At 46.9% G+C, this 11,744-nt stretch overlaps 1 long non-coding RNA gene across 1 annotated transcript in view; it reads left to right on the forward strand.

Annotated features, from left to right (window-relative positions):
- The window catches only part of LOC110257222, a 407,568-nt gene extending 396,191 nt beyond the window's left edge, over positions 1-11,377 (forward strand). The window contains exon 7 of the long non-coding RNA XR_002339533.1: positions 7,034-11,377. This is a non-coding gene — a long non-coding RNA (uncharacterized LOC110257222). The remainder of the gene's footprint in view (positions 1-7,033) is intronic.

Consider the following 11,744-nt stretch of genomic DNA (forward strand, 5'->3'; position numbering starts at 1 on the left):
GAAAAGCCCACATAGCTCCTCGTATGCAAAGGAAATAGGTTTTTTTCATTTTTTAAAGTTTTATTGAGGTATAGTTGATTTACAATGTTTTGCTAATTTCTGCTGTGCAACAAAAGGATTCAGTTATACATGTATACACACATCCATTCTTTTGATTCTTTTTCCATCTAGATTATCACAGAATATTGGGTAGAGTTCCTTGTGCTGTATAGCAGGTCCCCATTGTCCTGCGTTATTATTTTTATTCCAGAGATTATCATTGCTTCCTTTTCATATTCATTTGTTATTTCTTAATTTCTTGCACTTTTACTTTTCTGAATAGTCTGTACATTCTTATTTTAAAGTCCTTTTTAGACTTTCATGTAAATAGTAGTTTCCAAAGCAAATTTACATTCCCATGGTCAGGTTTGGTGTCTTTCTTAGCATGAGATTTCTTCATGAGCTTTAGATTGAAGGTTTGTAGGTTCATTTATTTTTTTGTCTTTTTTTGGGCCGCACCCTTGGCATATGGAGGTTCCCAGGCTAGGGGTCCAATCAGAGCTGTACCTGCTGGCCTACGCCAGAGCCACAGCAACTCGGGATCCGAGCTGCGTCTTTGACCCACACCACAGCTCATGGCAACGCTGGATCCCCAACCCACTGAGCAAGGCCAGGGATCGAACCTGCAACCTCATGTTTCCTAGTCAGATTCGTTAACCACTGAGCCACGACGGGAACTCCCTGTAAAAACATTTTTTAAAACAACTTTGTAATGACCTGGGCAAGTGTTTATTGACCTAATATTCAGCATAAAAATTAGGAGCGACAACTGTAGACATAATATGTCACCAAAGATGTATTAAAAAACAAACAAAACAAAACACAAGTACATTGAATAAAAAGCCTAAGCGGGAGTTCCCATTGGGGCTCTGCAGTAGTGAATGCTACTAGTATTTACAAGGACTCAGGTTTGATCCCTGGCCTCGCTCAGTGGGTTAAGGATCCAGCATTGCCATGAACTGTGGTATAGGTCGAAGATGCAGCTTGGATCTGGTGGTGTGGCTGTGGCTGTGGTGTAGGCTGGCAACTACAGCTCTGATTCGACCCCTAGCCTAGGAACCTCCATGTGCTGTGGATGCTGCCCTAAAAAGCCAAAAAAGAAAAAAGGTCTAAGTGGTATTCTTCTCTTTGTCTTTGGGATTGAAGGTAAATCCTGTTTCCTTCTTTGTTTTTGTTTTTTTGTTTGTTTGTTTAGTATTAGTACACATAGCATATTTAACCTTGGTAAATAAAAAACAGAAACAAGGCATTTGAAAAATGCTAGCCTTACCATTTTGAGCCCTCACTCTGCCCCAGGGGCTGCTTTGATTGTTTCCAAGAACAAACATTAAAAAGTGTACTCTCCTGGGGGCTGGGTCCCACTCCCTCCCCACACCCACAGCCTGGTCATTTGGGTCACCCAGAAGGAACACCCACAGCTTCAGCTCTCCTTGATCCTAGCCCCTCTCAGATCCCGGCCTCAGTGCTGCCCCCCGACCAGAACCCCAGCTACTGCCTACTTGTGTGACTCATCACATGTCCAGCTTCACTTGACAAGAATATGCCCAAGTCCGTTTTCCTTCTGCTCTGCTTCATAGCCTTTAATGGGGAAGAATGGAAGCTCCTCTCCCCTGATGAGCTACACCCCCAGTTGCTCCCCCATCTCCCCATATCCTGCCCCAGCTTCCTCACCCTTCCCGTCACCCCCATTTACTGAGCTTTACTGATGCCTTGCACCCCATGACAGCAGCTGAAGCCCACGCGGGTGTCTGAGACATGATAACTCTGACAGTAAGAGAAGAGCAAAGGAGACAGGGAGGCTTGACAGAGTGACAATGAAAAGCCCAGCAAAAAGGACTGCCCTGAAGTTGACATGATTTGATCAGACGAGGCAAAATTCTAGGGATGACTTGAATCATCCCGCACTGCTATGACTTTAAAATTGTGTTAAGAGCTTCACCCTTTTCCTCAGCAACATGAAAACAAAAAGTACTTTCCCTTGTACTGGGGAAGGTAGGAGAGAGAATGTGAAATTGAGTCAGAGCCGCCTGGAAACTCCATAAGTTCAGCACGCAGGGCCGTGGGCAAGAGCTGTCCCTGGAAGGTGGTGCAAGGATTTCTGCAGATCCAGCAGGGCCTGCCTGGGGCCGCTGAGAAGGAGAAGGAGGACGAGGAGGAAATAAAAAAGGAGGAGGAGGAGGAATTGTGTATTTACGCAGGCAAAACAATCCCCATCTGTTTACTGATACGGCAGAGGAGACATGTACAATTCACTTGTTAGGTGTGGAGAAAAATAGACTACCAGCAGGTGACAGACTTTACCACATTTGGAGGTGTGACCACTGCTGTGTGTCCAGCTGGCTCATTCCAGTTTACAAGAGTCATGGTAGGCATCACTGCCCAGCTCTGACTTCATTAGTAGCTTACAATCAGTTACGGGGTGGGAATATTTACACTCCAGCAAGTGGCACGTGATGTCAGACGGGGCTATTTTTCCTCCAGACACTCACGCTCTCCAAGCTTCCCTCATCTGTAGACTTTCCGTTATAGACTCCTGCAGCTCCCCAAACCCTCTCTAATGACTCCTAAGTCCACCCTTCCCCGACCTGGACTTGTGTCTGAAGTCCAGACCCATGCCACCAGCCTTTGGATATCTCTTTCCAGATACAATAGTCTTTCCTACAGACCAGCTCCTTCTCTCTGGTGCCCATCCTGGTCAATAATACTACTTGTCCCCAAGCCACATCCCTGAAATCAACCTGGCCCCTCTGGCTTAATGGATCAGCTCAGCCATGAGGTCCCACTAATTGTGTGTCCTCCATAACTTTATCTTCAACTCCAATACCCTGTACTGTCTTGGTCTAGCCCCACCTTGGATCACTTCTGCTTATTGCAAAACTCTTCTCTTCCTCTCCACATCATTGTGCGAGTAATTTAAACCAAACAGGTCATGTGGTAGAGGGTGCAGCTGGGTTGGCTGTGACTCCCTTGTCTCTGGGGAGGTGACCTCTGGGCTGAGATCTGCAGGATGCAAAGGAGCTGGCCATGGAAAACCCAGAGGGGTGAGGTACCCTGCCCATCTGGTTTCACTCCATGAGGTTTCCAATGCCCTTGACCTCTTCTGCAGACAAGGGGATGGAAAGCCAGCATCACTGCTGGGACCTAGCAGAGTGTTTGGCCCATGGCTGGGTTCCTTGCCAGGTGGTGACCAGAACCCAAATGAACCAAGCCACCCATCATCAGTAGCCAAGCTGGAAGTTGGGCTCCAGGATGGCAAAGAGCTGGACCATTCCTGCCCAGATGTCCTCAGGGCTCAGCCCCTCACTCCACACAGACCTCGGCTCACATGTCATCTTTTTTTCTCCTTTTTTGACTGGGGTGGCAGATGGAGTTCTGGGTCAGGGAACAGCTGTGGGTTTGGTAACATGGGATCCTTAACCCACTGTGCCGGGCTGGGCGTCCAACCTGTGCTCCAGAGACACCACCGATCCTATTGTGCCACAGTGGAACCCATCACACACCCTCTTATCAGAGAGGCTGTCCCTCCCTCCCTCCCACCTGGCTCGGTCCCGCCTTGGCTGTTCCTCAGAGCATCCTCGGCACCTGACCTCTTAGGTGCTTATTTGTGCATCTGTGCGCAGCCTGTCTGGATAGCAAGCTCCGTGACCCCGGGATGTATTTTCTCACTGTTTCCCCTACTCCTAGAAGAGCGCCTGGCCCATTGCAGAGTCTCCCTAAATAGCAGTTACACTTTGCTAAAGGCCACATTGTCGGCTATGCCTCTCTGTGTTGACTGAAAGAAAAAGAAGCAAAAGAAACTTCCTTTTTCAGTAAAAACCAAAATGTGTGCCAAATGAGCTCTTTTGAAAGAAAAAGAAAGAGTGCCCATCCTGCGCCAGCCACTTTCCTTGTGAGATCTCACTCGCCCTCCGAGCACCTGGTAAATGACAGGGCTGCAGGGACAGGGGTGGCATTTTTATCAGCCTGTGTGCCACAAGACTTCAAAGACCAGCTGATGTGCTTTTACTTATCTCTGCTCTTGGGACATGTCTCACTTGTACCCTGAGGGCTGTGCTTCCTGAGAGTTACCCACTGCCTTGGGAGGTGGCGGTCCTTGTGGGATCAGAGGGAAAAAAAGTCACGCATTTCTGTCTTTTAAGTTCAAAAGCCAGTGATGATATAAAGCAGAACAATTGTGATGCACACTTGGCAATCAAAATTTCCAGCTCCCCAGACTACGGAAGACACTGCATGGGCTGGAGGGAGGAGGGGGAGCATAAGGATGGTAAATAACAGGGCTGCAGGGACTGGGGTGCCTCCTCCACCACCAAGACAAGGTCAGGGAGCCTCATGGAGGCCTGGTTGGGGCTACGAAGGGACCAGATTCTGTTTGAGGGAAGACTGGTCATTGCTTTCACCAAGGACTATTCTCTACCTAAAGGCTCCCGGGACGAAGACAGGTCTTAAACAGTGGAGGGAGGAAGAAGGGACAAAAACACAGGACCAAGGAGGGGAGAGTAGAGAATAAGTTCACGACCTCCCAGGGCTGGGAGTTCCCTGGTAGCTCAGTGGGTTAAGGATCTGGCATTGTCACTGCTGTGGCTCAGGTTCGATCCCTGGCCCCGGGAACTTCTGCATGCCACGGGCACGGCCAAGAAAAAAAGACCTCCCAGAGGTCCTCCATTGTGTCCATTTGGTAGATCAAAAAAAATAAGGCTCTGAAGTTAATGGTCTGTTCAAACAGATGAGACGAAGAAATGTTTGAACCCAAATCTCTTTGTCTCCAGGGTTTCCGAACTTTCCATCTCACCCAGCCACCTGCATCAAGAGGTGGCACTGATCAAAATCTGTTTCCACTTCCTACTAATCTCAGGTGACCTCCTGGCCATTAATGATTCTTCAAGTGAATCAAGCCAGAATCAGAGATTCCCAGAGGGATGTGCCGGTGGTTCAGCATGTTACCACTAGGGGGCGCCAGCAGAGCACAGACCTGCCAGTGAGGCTTCCTCCAGCCAGACTTCTTTGTGAGCTGAGAAGGTGCCTTTTCCTCCCTTATTTCTTTATTCCACAGCCCACCACACAATAGATGTGAGTGAGAGTGAGTAAGACTTGTTGGGGGACAGAACACCTACAGTGGGTGGGTTTAGAGCCTCCGTGGACAAGCCATATATTAGACTGGAATTTCTCCCAATCTGGCCTGACACCCCCATTTCCCGATGCCAGGTGTTCTTTAACATGCAGATTCACCCTGCCATCATGGAATCAAAAGGGCATTGGGCCCAGGAATCTGCATTTATACCAAGAGTGGAAGATTTGGAAGCCAAATAAACTTGGAGAACCCATTTCAGCCCTCAAGGCACATGACAGCCCAAGTCAGCTTTACCCAGTTGTTGTGAGATCCCAGGAGAAGAAGCCACTTGCCCAGAGCCACATACCCATGAGCAGTGGGGCCAGGACTTGCCCCATGTCTACCTGGTTCATGCAGTTAGGCTTCAGTTGAGGTCTGGTCCCCATAGGGGCATACCTATAAGCAGCGCCCCTTAAAAAATGAGGCCCTCTTGGAGTTCCCACTGTGGCACAGTGGGTTAATGATCTGGCTTGTCAGTACAAGGTGGAGGTGTCAGTTCAATCCCCAGCCCAGACCAGAAGGTTAGGCATCCAGGGTTGCTCCAGCTGCAGCGTAGGTCACAGCTCTGGCTCAGATTCGATCCCTGGCCCAGGAACTTCCATATGCTGCTGGGGCAGCCAAAAGGAAAAAAAAAAAAAAAAAAAAAAAAAGAATGAGACCTTCTTATTTGGGCATCAATTGCTTCATAGAGTCATGACCACAGGACCCCAAGAATGAGATATTTTGTGTTGGGGGGTGACTTTCCTTACCCCTTCCCCAGCCAGTCTTCCAAGATCTCTGAAATAGTGTTTAGAAATCAAATTAGGTTCCTGCTGGAATCAGAAAGAGAGGCAGATCTATAACTATTTGATAATGCCCTTCTACTTAGAAAATAACCCAACTCCTTAATGTCCAGCGGTCTCCTTTCTAGAAACTTCCAATCGAGCTGTTCCCCCCCTTGCAGTATTAAGAGAGGCATAGACCACTTCACCCACAAGAAAACCGTAGTAAGTAAATATATTTTGAACACTCAGGAGGGGGGTCAGGGAAAGGTAGTGCCTCAGTGGTGAAAAGAAATGAGAGAGGCAGAGGGAGAAAGAAACGGAGATCTATAAGCAAGATGTGACCATCTTGTCTGAGCAGCTCCACAGAGTGGGAACCACTGGAATCAGATCTCTGTAGGGATGTGAATTCTGGAGTGGTGTCTCCAAGCCCTGAGGACATGAGACAAGGAGAGGTAGCATCATCACTGTGGTGGTTGTTATGGAAACAGAGCCACTTTTGAGAGGAACTCACTGGCTGCCATCACCTCTGAGAAAAGGCCTGGGTCTGCCCACCTGCTGCTTTGCTCCTAGGATCTCAACCAACCCACAGGGCAGATAAACAGAGTTTCAGTCTCGTCTTTGGTATTTTGAGTTGGTTCATGTATTTGGCTGGGTTAATTTCCACTCAGTGGTAGTAGACTACTTCAAAGAAAATGGATATGTTGAAGGAGCTGGAATATTCGGAGCATCTCCTTGAGAATTCTTCAAATACCCAAGGGCAGATTAAGAAATCAGATTGGGTTTAGGTAGAATCTAATGGGTAAAAATTATAGGGAAGCAGGTTTCTTTTGTTGCATTTCATTTTTTGGCCATATCTGAGGCATGTGGACGTTCCCAGGCCAGGGACTGAACTTGCACCACAGCAGTGACTCAAGCAGCTTCAGTGACATCCCAGATCCTGAATCCGCTTCACCACAGGAGAACTCCCAGAAGCAGGTTTCAATTCCATAAAGTTCATTTCAACCAAATTCCCTGGGCATCTCTGTAACCTCTTAACCTAGGGGATGGACCCAACCCTGATGATTTCAAGGTAACATGAGGGGATGTATTGATGATTTTTTTTTCTTTTTTGACCACCCTGTAGCTCCTAGGCCAAGGATGAGATCCGAAGCACAGTTTTGAACTACACAGCAGCAGCTGCAGCAATGCTAGATCCTTTAACCTACTGTGCTGGCCCTGGAATTGAAGCTGAGTCCTTGGTGCTGCAGGTACGCCACTGATCTTGTTGTGGGAATTCCTATATTGATGAATTTTAAAAATGGTTGTGTACTTATGCTATTGAGAACTGAAGAAAAGTGGAATTGCACTTTCAGCCCTGTAGTCACAGTAGTAATACAAAATTTTATTTTTCAATGAATTTATTTTTCAAGTTCGTTGTTTAAAGGAACAGTAAGTAAATAATATTAACGATGGTACCCAGAAAATGCAAAAATTGTAAAGGCAGTAAGAGACTGACACTTTGACAAACAGTGACCTGTTGGCATTGATTTGTGAGTGCAAGTAGTTGCTGTAACAAACAAGCCCTTTGTTTCAGTGGCTATAGTGGTCTGTCATACCTATGGCCCCCGGTAAACTATATCTTTTACTATGCACACTTGGTATAGCCATCTCTCCACAAATTGGGCTGACTCTGTGACTTGCCCTAATGTAGAGAACACAGTGGAGGTGATGCTAGTTCCATTCCAAGCCTAAGCCTTAGGAAGGTCTGGCAGGTTCCACTTTCCCATTCTTGGCCACCCTGAGCTCCAGAGAAGAAGTCTGGCTATGCTGTTGGAGAGACAAATGGAGGACCACAGGAGAGGCCATGGGGAAGAGGGAGAGGTCCTGATAGTGAGAAAAGGAAGGGGTCCTGATGAGAAAGAGAGAGAGAGAGGCCAGGCATCCTAGTACCCTAGCTGAACCCAGCCTCCAGCCAACCCACCAGCTGAACATGTTGGTTGCATGAGTAACCAGCTACAAGACTGGTGGAGGAAATGCCCAGCTAAGCCCAACCCGTAGGCTGAATTGTGTGCAATTAAAAATAGCTGTTGTCTTAACCCACTAAGCTTTGAGATGGCTTGCTATGCAATAATAGGTAATGATATAGAGGGTTTTGATAGAATGCAAGTTTCTTTCTCATTCACCATATACTTCAGTGTAGGCTGAGAGCCAGGGGTGCTCTGCTCCATGCTGTCATTCAGGGATTCAGTATCTTTCCATAGAGTGGCTCCAACATCTTCCAGGGCCTTGGAGAGCTCATCCAGAGCATCTACACCTGATTACAGAGGATTTTGCAGGAGGCGTTTGGTGAGGGGTGAAGCTCTGAAAATGGCTGGCAGTTACATGGCCCCACTTAACTTAAAGGGGGGTGGAAAATGTGACTGAACCATGTGACCAGGATAAATAGGAAAAGTACAGATTTGGAGAGCCCTACCTTCTCCTCACGCATGTTATTAAAACACATACATCCCATACACAACAACACTAATGACAGTGAGTCTTGTGCTAGAACATGAATAAATGGCTTTGGGGACCCTGACAAAAGAGCAGTGAGTTTTGCTTGGAGCCAGATGGCCAGTCAGCAAATACATAGAGTGGTGAGTAACGTTTTGGACTGAGTTTTGAAGGATGACTAGGAATTTTCCAGCCAGAAGGGGAAGGTGAATCTAGGCAGAGGGTAAATGGCCATGAAAGAAATATTATAGGCAGAAAGAAGTTAAAGAAATAGCCACGAAATGAATGAAACTAGGTTCGGATGACCCGTTTTGAGGCCTCAGAGTAGGATGGCGTTAGAGGACCCCTGGGGTTTTCAGATACATGAACTTTTAGGTTGAACCCATTTTGAGCTGAGTTCAGTTACTTGTAAACCAAAGACCCCTGATAAGTAATCCTTCCTCATTTAAAATTCTAGGATTATTAATTTCTAAACAAGTAATATCCATTGCATCATCCAAGACCAATCACCCAAAAGTGCAGTAGGAGACAGCTAGATAATAAACATAAAGCATCCCCAACCAGATCTTTACCCCTGGTCTATCCGGTCAGAGTCCTTGATTAGTTACTCTATTACCTCTTCTTTGGAGTCAAAACATTTCCATCTTGGGAGCTCCCTGGTGGTACAACAGGTTAAGGATCTGGCGTTGTCACTGCTGTGGCTTGTGTTGCTGCTGTGGTGAGGGTTTGATCCCTGGCTGGGGAACTTCTGGGGAACACAGGTGCGGCCAAAAAAACCCCCTCAATTGTTCTAAAAACATTTCTGTCTCTGAACCTCTGGCTCCCCTCTGTCAGAGGGCATTGCAGCAGACATATCACAGGGGCGTCCCCTTAGCTCCTCCTGGAACTATGCCATCCCAAGGGACCTACTTCTGGCTACAGATGATTAGATGAGAGGTAGCCACCTGACTCTTGATAAGCCAATCACATTCTCTCCTATTAGAACTGGAACGAGAGACTCAAAATCTCCAGAGAGACATTGATAAGCCTGCAGTTGACAGTCTGGGACTTAGGATCTGTTTTTAGCAAGGAGCAAGTTGGAAGGTGGATAGCTGGAAATTCATCTTCAGAGAAAGGCTGGAGCAGAAACAGATAACAGAGAAGCAGTAGAGGCTGAGAATGGAGAGAAAGAAAGGAGGGGCATGGCCCAGTTCCTTTCCACTTCCCAGGACCCCCAACCCAATGTCCTGCTTTTGTTTTTCATGTTCTCCCTTGTAACCTCCTAAGAAGCCCCCTTCTCTTAGAGCATTTGGATAGGTTACTGTTCTTTGTGAAATAAATTATTCCTGGCTGAAGCAGAGAACACAACAATTTGTTGGCGCTATTGCAAGACTAATAACATCGTAATATAAAAGTATGATCATGAAGCAAATGGAGGGTAAAAATATGAGAATGTTGTTGTGGCGATTGCGTGCGATTATCCATGATAGGCATAGTTCCTGGCACATCATAGGTGCGCTGACTCCCAAACATGCCGCTATGACCATTACGACAACCCTTAGTGTTCCTCGAACAGCCTCCATACACACACACATTCCTGAGTGTGTGACTTTACTGAGGATTTAATAAGGAATGGAGAAGGGTTACCTCACCTGGCACACAACTGCCCACCTCAAATCCCAATACATATCCTCTTCTACAAAGACTGTATCCAGCCATGGCCTACAAAGTATTTTTTTCTTTCCTTCTCCCAAGAAGGCCCCAGACACATGACCTCTTTTCTACCTCCAGAGTTCCCAGCTCCACCCCAGACTTGCACAGCCAATCCCATCCAGGTCCTCAGCAGAACAAAGGCTCTCCATGTAATAGTCAGCCTGTTCCCTGCTTACACTAACCATGGCGACTGAGGTTGAGCAGACCACTGTTGGCTCCAGTGTTGGCCCTCGGAGTGAAGCTAGATCTGGCTCTGCCAAGAGACCAACAGGACAGAACATCAGCTCCCATCCAGGACCGGGGTCTGATTCAATCTCTCCCTGACAGATGCTGTGTGACGCTGGCGGGCACGCCCTTTGTCAGCCTTCTCCTCCCCATTGCCCTCTCTCTCACCTCCCTTGCCCGTCTTAAGGACTCTTGAAGATGACACATCAGGCAAATGCCAAGTTGTCAGTGATGGAGGTGGAGCCTGAATGGAACATTAGGACTCATCAACAAAAGCTGACAAAAGGGCAGGAAGCCCGAGGCTTGTTCTAGGGGGAAGGTGCTCTGTCTCCACAGAAGGGGAGAAGTCTGGCAGGAGAGGGAGGTTGGAGAAGCTGCGAGAAATCCTTCTAATGTACCCGATATGTCTTGACATGTCTTGCATCTCATTCTCCACAAAGCTCCAAGACCATTCAGGAAGTGGGCATGTGTGGGAGTTTTGAAACAATGAGGAGCTGCCAGCCCACATCACAATTTAACTAAAATGGGCCCTCAGTGGCCTTTGGTCAAACGTATTGGTTAACTTAATTTCATGCCCGTGCTTTCCAATTCTACAACACAGTCACCCAGACAATAATTTTATTGGCCCCAGGAACCATGATGCATATAAGCTTTTAATTTGCCCAGTATCCTTGCAACCTTTCTAAAATAGATAAATCACTGATATTCATTGTTGACCTCAAATTTCATCATCACTCAAGTTTCAAGTGTGAAATTCTGGAAAAAAAAAAAAAAAAACTACAACCCCACCCCACCCCCGCCAAGCTGAGGACAGTGGAAGGCTGTGTGTTGGAACAAGAGATTTATAATAAAAAAGGAATGAGTGACTGGTAAGAGTAGAAACATGTGCCCATGTATAGTGATAGTTGTGTAAATGCAAACTGAAAAGACAACAAAGTATCATTTTCATTCAGAAAATTAGCATATACTAAGGCATTTATTTATTTTTGTTTATGATGGCACCCACAACATATGGAAGTTCCCCAGCCAGGGATCCAATCCAAGCCATAAATGAGACCTATGCCACAGCTGTGGCAACACCCAATCCTTAACCCACTTCGCCAGACTGGGAATCAAACCTGTGCCACCACAGAGACAATGCCAGATTCTTAGCCTGCTGAGCCCCAGTGGAAACTCCTAAACTATTTAATTTTTTTTTTGGCCATGCTGGGACCATGCAGAAGTTCCTAGGTCAGGGATCGAACCTGCACCATAGCAATGACTTGAGCCACAGTAGTGACAATGCTGGATCTTTAACCCACTGAGCCACCAGGGAACTCAGCAAATACTAAAACATTTGATAATTCCTCTTGTTGAAAAGGATGTAGGGGAGTTCCCCTCGTGGCTCAGCGGAAACTAATCTGACTAGCATCCATGAGGATGAGGTTCGATCCCTGGCCTCACTG

Source organism: Sus scrofa, chromosome 16 (genome assembly GCF_000003025.6).
Source record: "Sus scrofa isolate TJ Tabasco breed Duroc chromosome 16, Sscrofa11.1, whole genome shotgun sequence".
Taxonomy (NCBI): domain Eukaryota; kingdom Metazoa; phylum Chordata; class Mammalia; order Artiodactyla; family Suidae; genus Sus; species Sus scrofa.